The 20,566-nt window shown below is 46.6% G+C and overlaps 1 protein-coding gene across 2 annotated transcripts in view; it reads right to left on the minus strand.

Annotated features, from left to right (window-relative positions):
- The window catches only part of LOC131268726 (transmembrane protein fend-like), a 155,205-nt gene that overhangs the window by 90,391 nt on the left and 44,248 nt on the right, over positions 1-20,566 (minus strand). The window lies entirely within an intron of this gene.

Raw genomic sequence — 20,566 nt, forward strand, 5'->3', positions numbered from 1 at the left:
TGACTGATAGATGACCCGCCTGAAATCGGTGGACCAACGGTGTGGATTGAGGAGGGAGAGTGGGAACTGAAACGATAAAATAAAGATAAAAATAAAAATGGTAGGACCGTCCATGACTCGTGGATGACGACTTTTTAATGCCATTTCTTTTCGTGGCCGAACGATTTTAACTGACATTTTGGGAAGGGTAACGGCTATAGGAAAGAGGTGGGAGTAGGCGGGGTGGAGGGGGGATGGCAGTGTATCAAATTTTAAACACTCTTCGAAGGTTTCCACTACATCGAGCGCACAGGAACTACCGCCCGGCTGTGCGATCGCTCCAGGTGATCCGCATTGAGTCGCTATCTCTCAAAGACTTTGGAGTTCCGCTGTAGGCAATATCCAGAATTGGTGGAGCTCAAAGGCAGGGTGGCGGGAAAGCGATTCTCAAGCTGGATCTCTATGGGTTTTAACGTCCACGTGGACTTTGGCCCAGGTCCTGCTGATCCACGGTCCAAGGTGATGTCGGAAATGGGAGAGAGAGGCCCACTTGGATTAAATTCACCGAATTTATTGGATTTTTCGCCTCCCGATCGTTTATACCACCTGAACATCCTGTCGCCCTCCCCGAGCGCCAAGTCCGGGGCACCCATCCCACAACAATGGGCATCAAATGGGAGCGTGATATCTGAGCGCCTGCTTGCCTTGCCTTTTGTAAAAGCATATTGGAGTTTGATTTGATGTGATGGTGGCCTTTTACTATCTTTTTTTCCTTCGACTACATTCCACACTCGAAGCGCCCGGAATCGAACACAGAAACGACATGGCTTCAGCAACCGATCCTGGTAGCCCATCACCCGCCACGAAGCGCAGTGAAGTGGAGATGGGTCGGGGCAACAAGTCAGCCATCGTTCCGGGAGGATTCAGATTTCAAGCGGACGGTGTGTGTCCTCGTCAAGCATAACGAAAGAACAAGAGAGTTGCAACCTCCAGGCAGACGTGAGCACGAAGCGTGAACAGCCGAAGGGCCGCCGTCGGGCTTCTAGACACTTGTTATCAGCTGTCAAAATATTGCTTCCACAAGCCATACAAGCGGAACCGGTGCCGGGGATTGCGTTTGAATAATTGATTCCAGGTCAGCCAGATTCGCCCCCTGAAGTCTGGAGTCTCCGAATGCTCCCATGGCAACAGGTCGACCGTGTCTCTTCCCGACGCTGCTGATGCTCCTTTTTTCCTGGATTATTAATTTTACATCGGATCCGTGCTTCCACCCTCGCACCCCGGGTTCTTCGTGCACTTTCTCCGCAGTCCCGAAATCGATACATCCTGTCTTCACTCGAACCACATTTGAAGGATGAAATCGTGCCTGTCAACAGCTCACGGGTACCGGGGATGTTCCGGTCTGACGCTGGCCGTGCCCCGGACACGGTTGTAGTAATTGGATATCCGATTCGGTGCGCAGCTTTTCGGACGGAAGAAACAACAATCCTTGACCCAATTGCTGACGAATCGGACTCGGGATATCGATTGCGATTCACCCAAACCTCTCAGACATTGAGCCTTACGGTACGTTCAAAGCTCCAGAAGCGACTAGATAAGAAAACTTAGAAGAACTCCTAACCAACCATTGCCCGATACTATTTCGATCGAAAAGACTTACAGCTTCTGGTTCAAAAAGCAAGTACTTTGTGGAACTCATATTAGATGCGGATTCCGGGGTTATACTCCTGTGTTTACCATTCATCCATGTTTATTTATATTCCTTCACGGATCAGCGCTTTTTGTGGCTCGTTACTGCCAAATTTGGTTTTTAATCTGTGTTTTACATAGGAATTGTAACTCATTTACTCGAACAGACAAGCCTGCATCAACAACGATGACAAAATACACCTCTTGTTTTAGCGTGTATTCTATGTTTAGAAGTTGTTCTGGTGATATAATCTTCAAATAAACTTAATAATAATTCAAATAATCTTTGGACTTAAACACATTGTCAAATTTTACATTCGCCAACTAACAAACTGTTGCAATTAATAAAACACCACATATTTTGCAGACCGGACCGATGCCTTGTACCCTTCTAAATACCTCTAAAGAGTTAAACAGACAATTTCAATTGTACGTATATTGAATAGCCTTATCGATGTGAACTATTCTGTATGATGCTTCGAGACGGAGTTTGCGTTCCAGTGCTTTTGAAGTCTATCTTGTAGTCACTCCAGTTCCACCAGCTCTAATCCTTCATCCTCTACGATACTTACCTGAAAAACTCAACAAACAAATCTGGATTGAAACAAATTGAAAAGATTCGCGGTGCCGGAGTACTAGCTGCCGGGAATGCGCCCTCAGCACAGGATGGATTGCTTTTCCACCGTCGTAGGCACGCGGAAACGAACTTTTTTTTCCTGCATATCCTTTGATCTCAACAGTATCCATGTTTGCGGAAGAAACGGGATCCGTGTTTCAGTTTGTTGTTTTTTTTTTGGTGTTTCCCTCACTCTAGAAGGCCAGAAGTTTGACAAAGGGCTTAGAGGACTGGTCCGATCCGCAATTTCTGGCAGCATTGTTGGGCGTTGGGTACAATCAATTACACGGCCGGCGAGTATTAACTTGGTCCTCAGGGACTAGAGCAGGCCAGAGCTTAGCCGAACTTCTGGAGCGCTGCATTGTTTGATCACTGCAGAGGACCTGCGTGGAGTGTTCGGAAAGAGAGCGTTCGAATACCTCTTGCTGCGGGAAAATCAATCCTTCGCCAGCCGCCTTCCGCAGCAAAACCCTACACAATGCGCATTAGCAAGCTTTTCCGAGTTGCTTCCGGTTCGCTTACCGCTCGAAATCCTCTTTCGTGTACCCTTTTTTTTTTGTTTTGCTTTTCTTTTGCCGTCCTGTGCCGGCTCTATATTAAATTAGCCAAATTAGCCAGCCCCAGCCAGCCTCGGGCCTTCCCGTTCGGGATGCCGCCTTTGAACAGGCCTCAGGAACACAATAGGACATCCGTTCTGGGGCCTCCCGGGTCTCTGTTGCCCCGGCTCTATTGTGATCTATTTTGGCTGCAGAAATTGAATTTTTATGGAGTTTTTTTACCCGAGCCTGCTTTGCGCGCTCGCTTTCATCGCCATCGTGCCGGTGCTGTTTGCCGACGTCCTTCTGCTTCTCTCTCCCTCCCTCTCCGGCGAAATACGACACCCTTGACGAAGGACGAGCGAGCCGTATCAAGCCCGCAGGGCTTTCGAAATAATTCACGCTCGCAGACGGAAAAAAGCCCCGACGAAGCGGGGAAGCGAAGAGCGAAAAACACCCAAATCAACACCACGTCACGGTACGCCAGGGACGCGATTTGTCCTCGGGAGGGCACAATCTGCCCCGGCCCCGAATCCGGAAGCTCCGCTTACGAATGCGCTTCTTTCACGCCGAAAGCGAAAGGACAAACGGAGTTGTGCTGCAAGGCATACCTCGTTCGTTTATCTCATCAGCGCGAGAGCTTGTCGAGCTCGCGTTTGTTACGTTGATCTTCCTTCTGACGGGCTGGCTGCTACATGTCCAAACAGACGAAACATGGACGAACAGCATCCTTGCCGACCGACCAACCAATTGTTGCCTTACTAGTTGTCGGATTTTGAGCATTCGGTCAGAAAACGGACAAGCCAACGGAAGCTCTGTTTTCGAGGTTTGTTTTTCTTCATATCTACTTTACATTGAATGGTTTTCCATACCTCAATCTCATCAGTGTGATGGAGGGCTTGTAGATACAGACGGTGTGCCACACCTCTTCAGTTTAGCTATGTTTTATCAAAGGCCTTTTCCCATAAACTGTGTCTAGTTGCTGTAAACATTTCTGTGCAGTTTTGTTATGTGGATTTGTTAAATCATTCTTTGAATATTGCTTGCAAACAGCTGTACATTTTTTATAAAATCTTCTGCTATTTCATCTTTGTCGATCCCATAAACGTGGTTGAAACGATTATTTTTATTTATTTTACATCATTCCAGTGTTTATCAACTCTATCTTTGCTGTTTTTAGTTTGAAATGCTTGGCTTAGCATGCTTCTAGCAAGGATTGAAGTTTTCCATTGTTTGACATTTTCCTAGACATCAGAACCGGTATGAATAAATCACTTTTAATGTGATTCATGAACCTTGCTCTTTATTCTGTAAGTTATTATTCCTAAATGACACAAGACTTATCATCAAAGTGATACTGTTTTTTGTTCCATAAACCTTGTTTTTTTTTATTATTTTCCGTTCAACCGTCAAAAACCGAGATATTGGCAATAAAGTTAGTTTACTTAAAATTGAGCATAATTTTACGGTATTGGAAATACGATATTTACAAGTGTTTGTATTTGGATAAAAGTAAACATACTTAAATGATCAAAAATCATCGAACTGTTTCATCACTTTGGAAACGTCTTCTTACGTTTATTTGATTTACAGGGTAAGGATTTGGATTTGTTCACAAAAAGAAAAGTCCAATCATACGTACTTTTTACGTTCGTATCGTATAAAACCAGTACCTCGAAAGCTAAAAAAACCTATTTCATACCTTTAATGTTTTCTTTGCTTTCGTGATGCTAACTGATGAAAAATTATTTAACTTCTATGTGAGGCGTATTCATCAGCTAGATCACATTGTTGATTGTTCATTGCTATTTTTATGAATTCAAGCTTCAATTTGGCTCCGTTTTTTTATCGTCCCACCAGTCCCACACACACACACTGCACTACGGTCGTTACTCAGCGTCTTTAAGTGTTTGGATGTTTCCAATTTCCACCTTTATCGCGAAGCAGTGGGATCCCGTACGCACCGTCGGTGCTTTATTTGCCCTCCCCGTCTCCTCGGCGGCGACGAACGGAATGGAAATGGAACCGTTCCAACGCTGTTTTGCTGTACCACACACATGCTTGATCGTGCCCTTGTGCCCTTGTGCATCGTGTGCAGCTCGTCGCAACCGCGAGTACCGAAACCGCACGGCGAACAGCACAAGAAGCAAAGGAGGGGCGAGAGCAAGAGAGATAATGTATTGAGGCATAAATACTCCTGCTATATTTTATATTAATGAATATTTAATCACATTTGCATGCATAATGGTGCAGCGCGCGCGAATAGTGATACGATAAAGGAAGGGAGGGGATGGTGGGGCAGGTCCTGGAGAATGGGAGGTAGCTTCATGCTATACCCCTGTAGAGGTGCAACGGTTGGTGTGTGTGTGTATCGTTCGGTAGAAAAAGCCCTGGCCTGGAGCTGGGCGAGTTTGTTTAATTTTTCACCCGGGCGTAAGGCGCCTCTGCACTACATCTGCAGAGCTGGAAACTCGGTGTGGGAAAGGGGAGGGAAGGGGACAAGGGTAGGAGGATGGTGGAGATGGGAGGGACACACAGAAAAAGGCGGCAAATGTGATGAGTGATTGGGATACAGTTGCAATCAGTTGGGAAAAGAATGAAATACGACTGATATGTGGACTCTGCGGTACGTAAACCTGCCCGTCTGCGAACCTATGCACGGGGGAATACAGACTGGTGTGGGGTGGGGAAGCGGGGGACGAACAGGGGGAGCGTAAGCGAGAAACTGCTTTGTAGGTTGGCGAAGCGCGGAATGCACCTCCCTTGTGGACGCAGCAAGTGGATCTTTTATGTTTATTGTTATGCGCGTAATTGCAGGGAGTCGTGCCAGGGTTGGAGCAAAATGATGGATGGATGACTGCAGAGAGCGAGAGCACACGTGCACATACACACACATCTATAGGCACGTAATGTAGTGCTGTAAGATCGATCCTGATGACCGAAAAAGCCGAAGAAAGGCCAACGAACGAGCAAGCCTCTGCTTCTGCGGTTGGATTTCTGGTCTGTGGAGTCCCAGACCACCAGATAATGGGAAGGTGGAGGGGGAGGAATTTGTTCCGAGCGAGGGAAACCAAGTCATAGGAAACAGGGTGACAAATGGAGCTAGGTCGCACAGGATGAAGTGTGACGCGTACATTCCTAGTCCCTTGGGTGACGCAATAACTTCGTCGACGAACCCCCGTCCGGAACCTATACAATATCTCCAACTGTTCGGTTTCTGTTGACTTCAGCGTCAGCCTCATCACTTCCAATCCTCGCGGGTGGAGGGAACGCCACAACGCAAGTACTAATATGCTACTCGACAGGGAGGTCATCGCATAGCTCATAAATCTCCGCTGTTGCCATGGAAGACCTAAGATCTTCATAGGTATCTCCTTCTCGGGTGCGACATGACCATGTTTCGTAATTCTTCAACCCTGCACACACGGTGGGGTTGAAGTTCCTGGAATGTTCCAACCTCTTGGTCGTAGACAGGAAGACGAATACTTGAAATCTGACAAATCACAACTGAATTTGGAAAAATGAAAATCCTAGAGAGTATATGACACTGTTTCGCTAGAATACTTATTCCTGACCTAAAAGAAGACTGTTCTGACTACACCATCAAATTTTTCAACAAAGACGTCACAGCCTTGGATACTCGGAGATCGTCCGTGCAAGAAATCTTGCTACCCAGAGTACAGAACTGTGGTCCGATGTTCGAATCAGATTCGGAAAATGCGAAAAGTCCGATTCCCTTTCAATGCCCGACATCCTATTAAGCGAATCTCTGGAACGCGTAGTTTAGCAATGCAATCACATCATCGTCGTCGTCGGAAAGGATTGCTTACGGTGGTTGACGCGTGGAAAAGGCGAAGGATGGCCGACGGTGAAGAAGGCACACCAACGCAAGAAAGAGTTGGTGAATTGGAACTCGCGTGTACTACCCTGGAAAGAGCCGTTGTTCGACGACTTCAGCGAGTGTTGCTTAAGGAGCTTAGCAGGAAAGGAGAATCGTCGTGTGAAGTATGTGTGTTTGTGGCGTTGGTTGTTTCTTTTTTCGGTTTCTGTTTGTGTCATATTACTCTTCCCCTTCCCCTCCCTCACCTCTAACATCGGTGACAGCGAGAGCGATTGTTCTGGAGCACCTTTCCCAACCCAGATCCGAAGCGAAAGCCCCTTTTCGAAGGCCACGCTAACGAAACGTCGAGGCGAGAACAATCTAATGAATACCACTCCGGCAGCTTGGAGGTCGAATCCTTGCCAGCACTCGGGCGGGCAAAGGACACGTCAAAACCGGCTGGGGCAAAACATATGAAGCCAAGGAACGTCCAAGTCGTGGCGAAGCCTTTCTGCCTCGCTCCTTCTCATTTCAGCTTCAATTTAATTTTATGACCAATTTAATAAGATTATCTTGCTTCGCTCGCTCGCCCATCCGGTACGGCTTTTCTGCTCCGGTTTTCCCCTCCTCGTGTGTACGTTCCTTCTCGCCCCCTTATGCCCTCCCCCTCCAAGGGGTTTGGATAAGCCATTGGCGTTTTTCTTTTCCCCGGCTGTGAGCTCGATTCTTGCAAAACCCCACACCAACTATTCGACGCCCGAGAAGATGCTCAGTAATGCAGCAGTCGATTGCAGAATAAGCGGATTATATGGCGGACGTCTACACCTTCCCGACGTTGGTTTCACCGCCCCCGTTCTGAGGCGCAATCGTACGATTCTTCTGCAAAAATGATTGCCGCGTGACTGGATTCTCTAAAATAGCTCCAACAATGGCTCCGACATTCGGAAATAGAGTGAGAGAGAAGGAGACCAAATGTGTAGAACTAGATCGAAGGAACAGGGATGAGTGAGTGCGAAAATAAAACCTTTTTTCGGCTGATTTGGAATTCAACAAAGCGGTGGACTAGCCATTCCGACTTCCAGCATGATTGACTCCCGGGGAGGAAGCTCCGGAGGCGCTCATTTGTCAAATTATTTGCCCCACTCGGTCGGGCGCGTGCAACCGTGGCTGATAACGCCATGCCGTCGCCCGAAATTGTCTGCCCACGATTCTGGCACATTCCGCCAGCGCCAGGCAGCGGGCTCGTGTACCCCTGGATGTTCTAGGAAGTTGGATGCGACAGTCGTACGGATTGAAAACCCCCGCAAGGCGATGGAAAAGTGCTCTCCGGACGGCATAAGTTTCCAGTCAATTGGAGAACCATAATGCTCCGGTCGGGAATGGCGATGGCACAAGTACAAGCCCGCAGTGCAAATGGTTCATTGGACGCGCACTTTTGGAGGCGATGTTCGGTCATCTTCCAGCTCGGAATCAAAGAGGGGTGCGGGTAGTGGAGCTAACTTTCGTACAGACACAAGAGTGTTTGAGCTGATTGAATCATTTCAGCTTCTCACTTCTCGATTTCGTTAGTTTTACAATGCCCTACCCCCTACCAAAGTATAGTTGAGAAAAGCCTCCATTTGCTTAACAGGAAGTCAAGTCAACTCATATCAACAGTTGCTTTTACCAATTCTCCTTTGAACCAACTTCAATAAAATATTCCAAACAAGCCATCAATTTGAACATTTTGTATACTTCTCCAACTATATCAAATCATTCATCCCTGAGTAGCAGAATTAAGAACCACACCTTGTATTGAAATTACGTACTCCGGATTTTAGACCTTGTGACAAACATTGTTACCCTAAGTACCAAACATTTAGCAAAAGTTCCAAAAATTCTGAACACCTTCCAAGAATTCGCCGGTGAGAGACTCGAGTCGTCTATTTCCACAGAGATGTGGTAGGACATGGATAGAATTAAAGTTTCGAATCTTCGATTCCAGATAGGGGAAAAAAAACCTTCACCCATTGCAAACTACTGTGAATGTGATTGAATCCTGTCATGCGTGATTTCCGGGCTGGACGCAGCTAGGTGGAAAAGTGCACCCAGCCGGTGGTGAGTGATTTCCATCTGGTGGGTTTTCCCTTTTTGCTCCCTCTCTTTTTTGTGGATGATCGGAAAAAGTTGCTTTCTTATTGCAATTGGGCGTGGTACGGGCCGTCCGAACGAGGCTGAGGTTCTCTCGTTGAGTTTGGCTGTGGGCTATGTCTCTTCTCCCCTCTCATCCGCTCACTCTGAAGACAGACATCTAATGTGTGTCAAACGAAATTTTGTCAAAAAAAGGAGATAGAATAGAACGTCCCCGACCGTGTAGTGTCGCAGTCCGAAAAGGCCGAATTTGCATATGCCACAATTCGTGCCCGGGGTGTACCCTCTTGCACGGAAGCGCACCGCAAAGGAAAAGGACATCCTCCACCCCAACAGGGATGTGGAGCGAATGCGAAATCGGTAAACCATACAAATATGCACGCAAAGCATAAATAAAAGCCGCCTCCGGTGGAGGCTGAATCCGATCCGGCATTGGGTAGGGTTGGGGGAGGAAGTCCCCCCCTCACCGTCATCGCCGCCGTATTCATCATCGTCATCATCACCATCACCATTACCCATCGATGTATCGTGGATCTAGCGAAGCGCGGGGCGAACTCACGCAAAACGAGGCGAAATTTATGCAAATTGTGCCGAAACCAGCTGTCAAAAAGGCGAGCAACCGGCTGCATGAAGGCGTCCGCCGTCGTCGCCACGTTGTCACTAGCGACCATCGACAGCATCATCATCATCATCATCAAGGCTTCGCCGTCGTTCGTCATCGGCCCGGGAAAACGTTCATCTTTGATACCGCCTTTCCTTCAGCAACGATTTATCATTCCGTCCCGGTGTTTTTGTTTTTTTTTTTCGAACAGGTTTTTATTTTGTCGTTCTGTGTTTTGGGAAGTACCAATTCCAAGATTTTGATGGCACACCGCACCAGGAATAGTTTCGGAAGAATTTCGGCTGAGCTGAAGTTTTGGCAAAATTGGAAATATGGCTTCAAAGTTTTCGGGCGTTCACAAGAAAAACGATTCCGGAACGAAAGCCATGATAACGAATAAAATGAAATTGGTGAATATTCCATGAGATAGCTTACGAAAAGGTTACTGATACTTACTTCAATGAAGTTGAGATGATTTTTCACTATAAAATTTTAATTTTGATGTTTAAAATAAGAAAGACTTCCCTGGTGGAGTGTTGTTCATAATAACAACTTGTTATGCTTATATTTGTTGTTATCAATACTAAAATCTATGGAACAATAAAGTAATCTAAAGTTAAATTAAAATGAGACATTTTCTGATTAGAGTTTCCAGAGGTCTAGGATACTTATGAGCGGACTGAGCGGCGGATCCGAAAACACCGATTTTATTTGTCGCTTATATTATGTTTAACGCACTTTTGGATATGAACAGCAATTGAAATTAGCACTTGATATTGCTTCATATGTCTTCGCTTGTCTTGTTTCGGTTTAATCTTTCCATTTGATTATTAATGTTAATTTATAAAATAATTAAAAAGATCAGTGTTAGTAATTTGCGTTTTACATAAACAATTTTCATTAACAAAAGAATAGGTTGGAATTTGTTCAAAGAAGTAAAACAGAATGAATTGAGAATGAGAAAAGTGTTAAAACGAGTGGTTTCAAACGGAAAACAATTATACTGTCTCGGTTTAGGATTTTGAAGGCCATAACAAGCATATATAATATAAAAGCAATCAAAGTAGCTTCAAACTAAAACAATACTTTCATTTTTTCTCCGGATATTTCCTATTAATACACACTGGTTTGAACAAATTATTTTTATGGTGCAAACTTTATATTTTACAGTACATTTTAAAATGTTTGTCAATTTTATGATATATAACCAACATATCATAGTTGAAAACAACACATAGTACATTGTTGAACAAGTTAAGAACTTCTGCGCCTCCTCGTCTAACAGCTTTTCGAGACAAACTAAGTAGAGTTTACAAGTTGGGTTGTCCGATTCCTCTTACAAGTCCCACCGGTTTCTGGTTTGCATATTTTCTCCCAAATCCGACTTGAATTTTTCCTGAATGAATGCAGAAAACGTACCTGAAAAGTCGACTACTGTGAAAAATTCTTCAGTGTATGTGTGTGTGTTTCGGGAGAAAAGGAAAAAGTATCACCCCAGACGGTAGCTTCCCATTTTCTTGCCAGCGGGTTTTTCCTTTTCACTAGGCCGTGCTTTGTTGTGCGTTATCTTTATGGTTGGCGAAGGTATTTTCCACACCGGTGCTGTGTTTTAAACTTTTCCAAAGAATGTCGTAAACGATAAATGGCATCAGTTTGCCCCGCCAGCATTGTCTCCCCCTTGTTCACTTCCCTTTTTGCTGAATTCGATTTGCCAAGAAATTAAATTCATTTTCGAAAGAGACGACACACGTTTGATGTTCGATAAGAAATGGTTGTCATTCCTGGCGCGCGCAGGGGAAAAGTTAACAGCATTGTCGATGTTTGCCGCCACCTGCCCCCCCTCTCTTTGTTTCGATCCTTGAGAGGGCCAACCTGGTTTTCCTTTCGATCGAGCAAAGATTGAAGTACCAGACCAGACTCCCCCCCGCTCGAGGGGTGAGCAACCTCATTTCACGCTTCGACTGGAGCGCACTGGCGAGGAGGAGGAGGAGGAAAACCACCACCCTCTCGGGTGCTGACCGGCCCGAAGGCTTCCGAAAAATCACATTAATGCTCACACAAACACAATCATCTACCCGGCGGGAGGAAATGAAAAACTAGCGCAACCCACCGTGGCGTCGGAATCGAATCGTCGGTTGGCCCCGGCACAGTATGGTGCCGTTTTCCTGGGAAAATCCTCCCCGCACACCAATGGTGGGTAATAAAGCATCCACGGTTCACCGAACGTCGTCGGAGCTCGGAACTGAACTGACTTCAATCGACCAAACGGGACGAGTGGAAAATTAACCCCTCACCGGGGACGCCTGGCGTTTGATAATTTGCAATCGGGAGTTTTTCCGGTAAAGACAACAAGCAGCCCCCGCCCTTCCCCTCGGCGTGGTCTAAATAGCACTTTTCTTCAACCAACCACGCATCGAAGCAACCATTAGCCGAAAATTTACTCCTTGCAACAATGTCCCTGTTTTCCCCGTCCGGGGACCCTCCCTCTCTCCGCGGAAATTCTCGTCTGCGGTTCGTTAACGATGAGTTGGGAAATCAAATTCAATCAGCATCCTTTCAGCCGCGGTAACGAGCAGTGAAAAGTGCCTTCAAAAAATAGATTAAGCGGAAAAATGAGCTACCCTTAAAAGGCGGGAGAAAGGAGAGCACAGTCCGGGAGGGGGGGCTGCAGCGAAAAAAAAAATAAAAACTGTCACCGATGCAACGAAGTAAAACCACGTAGCGCCGGTGGCGATTAGTTTCGTGGTGGTTTCCTTCTCCCTTCGGTTTTTTTTTTCTAAAAACCAACTAGTTTCTAGATAAGTTTTCACCTCCGAAATTGGCTAATTGTGGTTAACGAGCGGATGTCAACAGCGCGTAGAGATGTGCGGCGAGGGAAAGAGCTAGCTCAATCCTTTAGTTACCACAACACTGATCGGTTTTGGCTCTAATTAGAGTGCAACGTTCAGTACACCATTTAAACAAAAACGAAATCATGAAGGATTGATTCCGAAGTTTATCGAAATGAATCAATACGGAACTATGGCTCGCGCTCCAGTAAAGAGCTACTAAACCTAACAATTATTAGCAAATGCTTTGCGTATCCAGATCCTAATGTACAACCAAACACAGCTTCGTACGCGTCAGTTTCATCCCTTTTGTTAGTAGTTTCTCCTTGGAATAATGTTTCTATTTTCATAGTAGCTAAAAAGCGTGGAGGTAACAACCGCTCCGTTAGAAGCAAAAACAAAGCAGAACCACAAATTGCCTCATTTGCTCTACGTGCGTCTTTTGTGCGTCTTTTCTTTTTTATTTAGAATCAATTCTAATGAAGTAACGAGCTTTTCCAGTCGTGCAAGGTAATTCTTTTCATTTTTCCCACCATTCTACCCTTTTTGCTCCGGAAGGGAAAGGAAATCGTGAATGAACTGCTTCTGGTTTCACCATCCGCCTTCCTGGCGAGGGCAGAACGGGCTGTAAAGGGCTAATTAGCAACAAAGTTGGACGAGAAGCGAACTGTTGTGCCCATTTCTAAGCGCTGGGTTGTAGTTTTTATTTTATTTATTTTTGTTTTCCGAGGTTATGCGTCTGCTTCAATGAATTTTATCGCTTTTGCAAGCGATTTTCCTGTTTTCAAACCACATACTGTCAAAGTGACATTTGTAAAATCGTATAAACGAATACGAATACAATATAAAATCGTTCCACGAGCGCTCGGGCAACAACTCAAGACAATCTTAATGGCTAAAGAGGAGAAGTAGGGAAATTTAAAAACAGAGTCCATCAAATAATCTGCAAAATTGCCTAACCCTTTTTATCATGAACGAACGAAACGAAATTAGCAATGAGAGATGAAGAAATCTGTCATAGTTCTTGCTCGCTGGTTGAAAAGCAACGCACTGCACAAATCACTAACCCAACTTCTCGGGCCCGACGGGACGAATCTATTACCTTCGGCCGAACAAAGGAACCGGGTGCGGTTCTTTAGCGATCTGCCCGGTTTTCCTTTCGCTCCGTTCCGGCGTCGGAGCGTATCAATCTTTTCGGGAAAGTTTTTCTCATCCGTACCAAAGGGTTCTCGTCTTACGGCGTGCGGTAATTGTGCATGCGGGTTCGGGTAGGATCGAATATCCTTTGCCGAGAGGGAAATAATTGCATGAAAAGTCGAAGAACGGCAGCGCCCGGGATCGGAAACAGAAGTAGCTCCAGCTTTGAAGCGTTGCCGCCCCGGCCCCGGGTACCAGGGTGGGGGGGTGCGGCATCCGTTATCGGTGCGTCAACTGGCGCGGGGCCTTTAGAAGCTGGCCGACGACAGCATCCGGACGTCGGCGACGACCACCGGTCAGTTTGTTTGGTTCCGGGGTTTCTTCGCCGGTCGCGTGCATACGCACGACGATTAAACGCTTTCGCAAATATGCCGCTGCGAGCGAGTGCGTCGTAGACGAGCCGAGAAGGTCACTGCAATGTATTGCACTATGGGAGGAGGTGCACCATAATGGCTACATTTTCCCCATTGTGTGATAACAGTTCCAACACTTACGCAACAGATTCAATGAGGAAAACAAAATGAACTAGTTTGAAAGTGAAAGTAAATAAAAGGACAACCGTCCGGAGCACAGTTAAGGTAGTGTAAATCGCCAATGTGACAAACAAAAACTAAACAAACAAACTCCACAATCGAATGCGTTATCTTCAAGACTGGTTGGAAACAACAATGTCCACAAACAAGTCAAAAACGTAAACAAACGAAGCTAGTAGTTCAGTCGATCACGTAATAATCGAATTATTATCGAACTTCGGTTTGGAACGTAATTGTACTCAGTTTAACAATTTTTCAGTGGATTGCAATTAATGTGGTATATTTACATTTAAGCAGAATAATTTATTTAAAAATGGAGTTGACATAGAAATAGCATTACTTAGATTTGTTGTACAGGGATTAGTTATTAATTTAGCAAATAAAAAGTTAAAATTGGGTGGTAAAATGAGTCGGTGATATTTGATGTAAACGTAGCAGTTAGGCATAGGCATAGAACAGGGTGATGTTATTCTTGTTTCCTTCAGTGTATTGTAACAAACAAGGTGATGGCGAAAAAAGGTACACATTTCTTAAATTGTTAACAACACCTTTTTTCCCAGATGTGACATGACGCTCTTTGTTACCAAAGTTAATATCACTTTTAGCTCATTACAGGGTTTAGTTTAACGTTATCTAGCTCAGGGTACTACCAGATATGATTTGTTGTTCATCTTTCAGGAGACAATTTGGACTTAGTGAAAAGGTGTAGTAATATTTCGGTTCATTTCAATTTTCCATGTTTAACCATCACCCAAGCCCACCGTGCGGTTTTAAGCGTAGGCCCAAAGGACATCATCCGGTTCAGGCCGTTGGCAAGCGGTCGAGGGCGAAGAAAAAGCAAATCAGGAAGTCACCGGCCAAGAGTGGCCAGCGAGCCGAGCATCCAAGAAGCGGCGAAAGACGATCTTCCGCCCCATTACCTTCGCTTACTTTGTGCTGGTTAACATATTGCTCTCTCGCTCCCTCTCGAGCCCGAAAAGGAACACAGGACGTATGTGTGTGCTTGTCTGTGTGTGGAGTTCTGAATCGTCAGAACTACCTACGGCCGGCTTTGGCAACGCAGGGCAGGGAAACTATTCAATTGATATGAGATTTATTTATTTGTTTGCACAAGCGCTAACCATTCATGCGTCAATCATTCTCAATATGCATATAATTATAATTCAGGTCTCTTCCTTCGTTCGGCGCTCGTTTTGGGAAGGCTCCGTCCGGGGTCCAGCGTCGGCGTGCGCGTTTGTTCCTGCTTGCATCGGCAGTTGGTGCAATCTCACGACGACGGGAGGAGGCCTCTAGAAGAACCTTTAGAACGCTAAATCGTTTCCCTCTTTTCGCTGCAATTGCCGAGGGAGAGGCTTACAATCGCCGATCCAAATTTCTGAACCTTCCGTTTCTCCAGCTTAAAACAAAACCCAACGGGCATCTGCACTTGGATGCATCCTAGGTGGACATGCTGCTCCTGTCCGCCGATCCTGCTAGTGTTCGGCATCGCCGTTGTGTGACGTGAAGATTTTGGGAAACCCTTCTCGCGTTCCGTCCGCCAAAGTCTGCCGGCAATGTCTGATGTTTACAATGGAGCGATTTAAATAGGACCGCCAGCCCTACATCGGCGCGATCTAATGAGCTCCTTATGCGCAACGTCTACCAACCTACAACACCCCTACGATCGAAGCATTTCCCCGGTGTTCGGTGATAGAAAAAAATAATTAAATCTGATTTCATACCTTCTATGTCAACATACTTATTTGTGTGTTTCCAGTAGGTAGAAATCTACGTAGAATTTCATCAGGTGTAGAAGATGTTCCAAAGTTAACATACCCGCGTGTAATACTCTTGGCAGTAGCGGAGGAACTCATGCTTATACTTGCGAGTTCAGAGCTGAGAGACAATATCTGATCAAGTGATTTTACTCCCTTCCGATCGTTTCCAACTTCTTTTGCAAGATAAAAGATCTGGTTCTAACTTCTGTGAAGTGTTGCAGAAGTCTTCAGAATTGTTTATGAGTTCGGGAGCCTAACCTTTATTGAAGTCAACTGACCAGATATTGTGATTTCCTAATTTTGCAAGATGAAAGATCAGGTTCTAAATTCCGTACTGTATTACAAAAGCCTTTAGAACCGGTTATGAGTTCAGGAAACCTAACATTGAATCCATCTAACCAGATATTGTGAGTCGATCCATTTCCTGATTTTGAAAGAACAAGTTCTAAATTCTGTACAGTATAGTCAATCTTCAGAAGCGTATATGAGTTCAGGAACCTTAAATTTATTGAAACCAACTGACCAAATATTACGAGTCTTTCAATATCCTGATATTGCATGATGAAAGATCAGGTTCTAAATTCTGTAGAGTATAGCCAACATTTTCAGAAGCATATATGAGTTCAGGAACCTAACATTCACTAAGTTGGTCAAATATTGAGAGTCGGTCCACTTCGTGATATTATTATTATTATTATTATTATTTATTTTCAAATTGTTTGCCCTGTAGGCTATACAAAGTCCGAGCTTAGAATTTAAACGGATGGACAAACATGGCCGAAGGGAGTAAAAAGGGACAGGGGCCGAGGAAAGGGATTAGGAGACAGTGGACAAGAGACGAGAACGGAAACTGGCAAAGGACGTGTTGTGATCGAACAGGTGACCAACGGCGTTGAAGTCCGATAGTGCGCGCAGCCAAGGGTCATTCTGGGCGAACAGCGACCGGCGTATGGGAATGTGCAAAGGAGGTCGGACCCGCAGCCTGTGGGACGGAACATAAAAAGGAATGGCTGCGAGAAGGACGGGAGAGTCAATGCGACCATGGAGGATGTTGGCAATCAGTAACGAGCGTGCATGACTGTGGCGGTCCTTGACGCTGACCAGTCCCAGCAGGCGGCACCGGACCGAGTAGGGAGGCATGGTAGCAGAAGGGTCATTCAGGAATCGCCGAACGGCAAGACGCGTGAACTTCCTCTGCACCCCCTCCAATCTGTCCATCGCTGTGACGCCCGCCGGAGACCAGACAACGCAAGCGTAGTCGAGGATGGGTCGAACCCAGCAGCAGTACAACGCCTTCAAGCATAGGGGGTCACGAATTTCTGTTGACATGCGGGCGATGAGTCCGAGCAGCCTGCTGGCCCGTTCGACGACTGAATCCAGATGCGACCTGAAAGTCAGCCGGTCATCGAGCCACACCCCGAGATCCTTGACGGTCACACGAGGAAGAGGCAGGCCACTGAGATGGTAGTTGTGCACCAGTTTGTCGGGAGAGCGACCAAACGAGATGACACAACACTTCGCCACGCATAGCACCAGACCGTTGACGGTACACCAAGCCGAGAAGGCGTCTGCAAAGTGTTGCAGTGAGAGAGGATCGTTGGACGAGGACACAGGAAGATAAAACTTAACATCGTCGGCGTACATCAGGCAGCCCTCGGGAGGGAGAACGCCGACGCAATCCGAGATGAAAAGAGTGAAAAGGAGGGGACTCAAGACGCTCCCCTGAGGTACACCAGATAAGCCAGTGAACGGATCAGAGAGGGATCCCTCGACCCTGACCCTGTACGTCCGATCCTGTAGAAAGGACTGGAGCCAGCGCAGAAGTGGCCCCCCGAAACCCATCCGCTCGAGTTTGGCTAACAGTAACTGGTGGGGCAAGCAGTCAAATGCCGCCTTAAAGTCGATATAGATGACATCGACTTGCCCCCCTGAAACAAGGCACGGGTACAGGACTTGCAATAAGGACATAAGATTAGCAACGGTGGAGCGTCTGGGCATGAAACCATGCTGGGTGGATGGGATAATAGGTTGAACACAAGGAAGGATCCGCGACAGCCGAGCGGTAGCGCCGGTTAGAAAATCGGCCCATGAGCGCCGGGGCTCACCACCTCGACGGCGTGGGTTCGAATCCCAACCGAGACCGGACCCTCCCCTGTACGAGAGGACTGACTATCCACGTACAACAGGGAAACAAGTCTCGTAAGCCCTTAACGGGCAGGCATGACCAAGAGGTCGTTACGCCAAGAAGAAGAAGAAGACAAGGAAGGATAGCAGAGTGGATAATAGACTCGAGGACTTTAGAGACAGCACAAAGGAGGGAAATGCCTCGGTAGTTAGAGGTGCAAGAAATAAAATCAGGTTCTAAATTCTGTACAGTATGGTATAAGCCTTCAGAAGCGTTTATGAGTTCACTGACCAGCTATTGTGAGTCAATCCATTTCCTCCGATCGGCAGAAATCAGCTGCCCATGTAAGCAACCAAAGTTCTACTACCATGTAACATCGCTAAAGGGCGTCCGAAATGAGGTTCCCCGGTGTTTGCCTTTCGTGTACAAACAACGCTACCCCATCAAGTGCTCGCACTTGACGCGAACGTCAATCAACAGATGGTCCTACAGGCCATTGGAAATGCATGAAACGGACACAGCAACCCTCTACCGAGCATCATCCACATCACTTCAGCGATAAGGCAAACAAAATAAAACAATCCGATGCCCTGTTGCCCTTCGAACGTCCGAAACGTTCGCTCGAATTATCTTCCCCAAAATGAGGTACGTTAATGAATTTCAACGAGCGGTTTCATTGGGTATCCTTTGCCCCTTCGATGGGTGTGGGGGGGGGGAGGAGGAGGGAGGTCGAGTATCCTTCCGGTTCATAATTATTCATTTTATGTACTTTCCGTCGGCCAGCTGAAGCGAGAGAAAGCAAACTGACTTTCCGAAACTAGCCCCGTGCCCGTATCGCAAATAAATGTAAACCGAGGAAAGGTGGGGGGAGTGGGTGCATGGAAAGGGGAAATTCGAGAATAAGAAGAAAGTAAACAGCAACATTAAATAAAAACACACACACACACACACACGGATGAATACCAGAAGCTTCGTAGAAGGATTCCATCTGGAGCCACGGCGCAAACATGGGGAGATTTTGCCCTCCCATACATTACCTCCATGCACCCAGCCCCCCCCCCCCCCCACCCCCTTTCCCCTCCCCCGCATCTCACGAAAACCGCAAGCTATTGGTCGGTGCAGCCAGACCAAGTAGAAAATAGATCGCATTTTAATGGAATGAACAAGTTTCGCCGACCGTTGGGAAAATCGCGCACGAGTTTGCCGGAAAAAGCATACGCTGTAACGAGACAATTATGAAAAAAATGGACTATACAATGATGAGGAGAATAGGGGAGAGAGGTTCAAACGGAAGTGGAAGTATGAGAGGGGGATGATTGGAAGAAAAAAAAAACGAGCTCAAAATGGCCGAACAGTTGGTAACGAAAGGACGACAGTATTGTGCCTCGGAAGGATTCGATGTCCACCTTAGTTGAATGTATGCGTGCGTGTGTGTGTGTGTGTGTGTGTGTGTGTATGTCTTTTGTGTAGGTGGGTGTGTTTGGTACTAGCCCGTATGTTAACGAGTGTTGCAATTTGTTACCCTGTCCCAAACCAACCAAAAGAGAGAAGGAACGCGGCTTTCTGGTGGAGGTACTCTACTGGTCAGCCGAACATCCGTTGCCACTTCCGGCGCTTAGGACGAGCTTCCGGGCAAACGGTCCCCGGTCACGGAGTGAAGGCGCTCGTCCAGAAGCAGCACCGGAAGCCAGCATCCTTTTGGGTCGGTGGAAATTCGCACGAACTGGCGAAAACCGGCGGCTTGTTTGTTTCCGGTTTGGCGAGCACGTGAAATGTAGCCAGCACCGACTCCAGACTCCAGACTCCAGACTCCAGTTCCCGGTCGTGTCCCGATGGAGAGCGGTCCAGGGTGGAACGGAGCGACCCGAACTTCTCAATGGACCGAATCGTCGGAAGCACCAAATTCAACCCTTTTGCTTCGCACAAACGGAATGTCTTCTTCTCTCTCTTTCCCTCCCTCTCTCTGTGCTTTTCTTTCCTAATCCAAATCCCCCGCAACCCCCGGAAAAAATCCCAGCACGCCACCGAAATGGTCAACGTTATTTTGCGGCATCATTAAATTTTCAGATTTCACTTATGGAATTTATCCCCCCGAAAACCCCGAAGCATCCCGGAAGTTTTCCAGCGCCGCGCCACGCAGCTGTTGCATCCACCCTCCCCAACTTCCCCTTGCCCTCCCCCTTCACCCCTCCCGGAAACATTCCTGTGGCAGTAATACATGTTTGCCATCCATCCATCGGCAGTCGACCGATTTCTGTCCAGCCGGCGAGATATCCATTTCCTGTCCCTTTGCTTGGTTTAACTTTTCGATTGAGGAGGGTGGGGGGGGGGGGGGGGGTCCCTTAAACGGTGCCACCCGACCGTGGCATGCTTGAGGACTGCGGTTTATTTTTCCTTTTGCGTGTTGTTGTTTCTGCGCTCTGGCACAAGGAGAAAGTTTTTCGCTTTTTTTTAGGCTCGCTGTTTACGCGTCGTATTTATTTTATGCATTAATGACGTCACTCTAGCCATAGATCCTTGGCCGACCCGTAGTTCCATGTTATTATACGCAGCTGACTTAAAACTGTACTTGCCTATTCGCGATTCAAGTGACCGCTTTCAACTTCAGAATTGTTTGAATATCTTTAACTGTTGGTGTACAGTATGTCCTTGGTAGACCACGTCCCCTGAAGCCAGGAAGTGGCCTATCACAGTCCACTCACACGCCGAAGGTCATCATATCAATGAGAGGTTAGATGAGGCAACATTGTATCAG

The sequence above is a fragment of the Anopheles coustani genome, chromosome X (genome assembly GCF_943734705.1).
Source record: "Anopheles coustani chromosome X, idAnoCousDA_361_x.2, whole genome shotgun sequence".
In the NCBI taxonomy this organism is placed as follows: Eukaryota; Metazoa; Arthropoda; class Insecta; order Diptera; family Culicidae; genus Anopheles; species Anopheles coustani.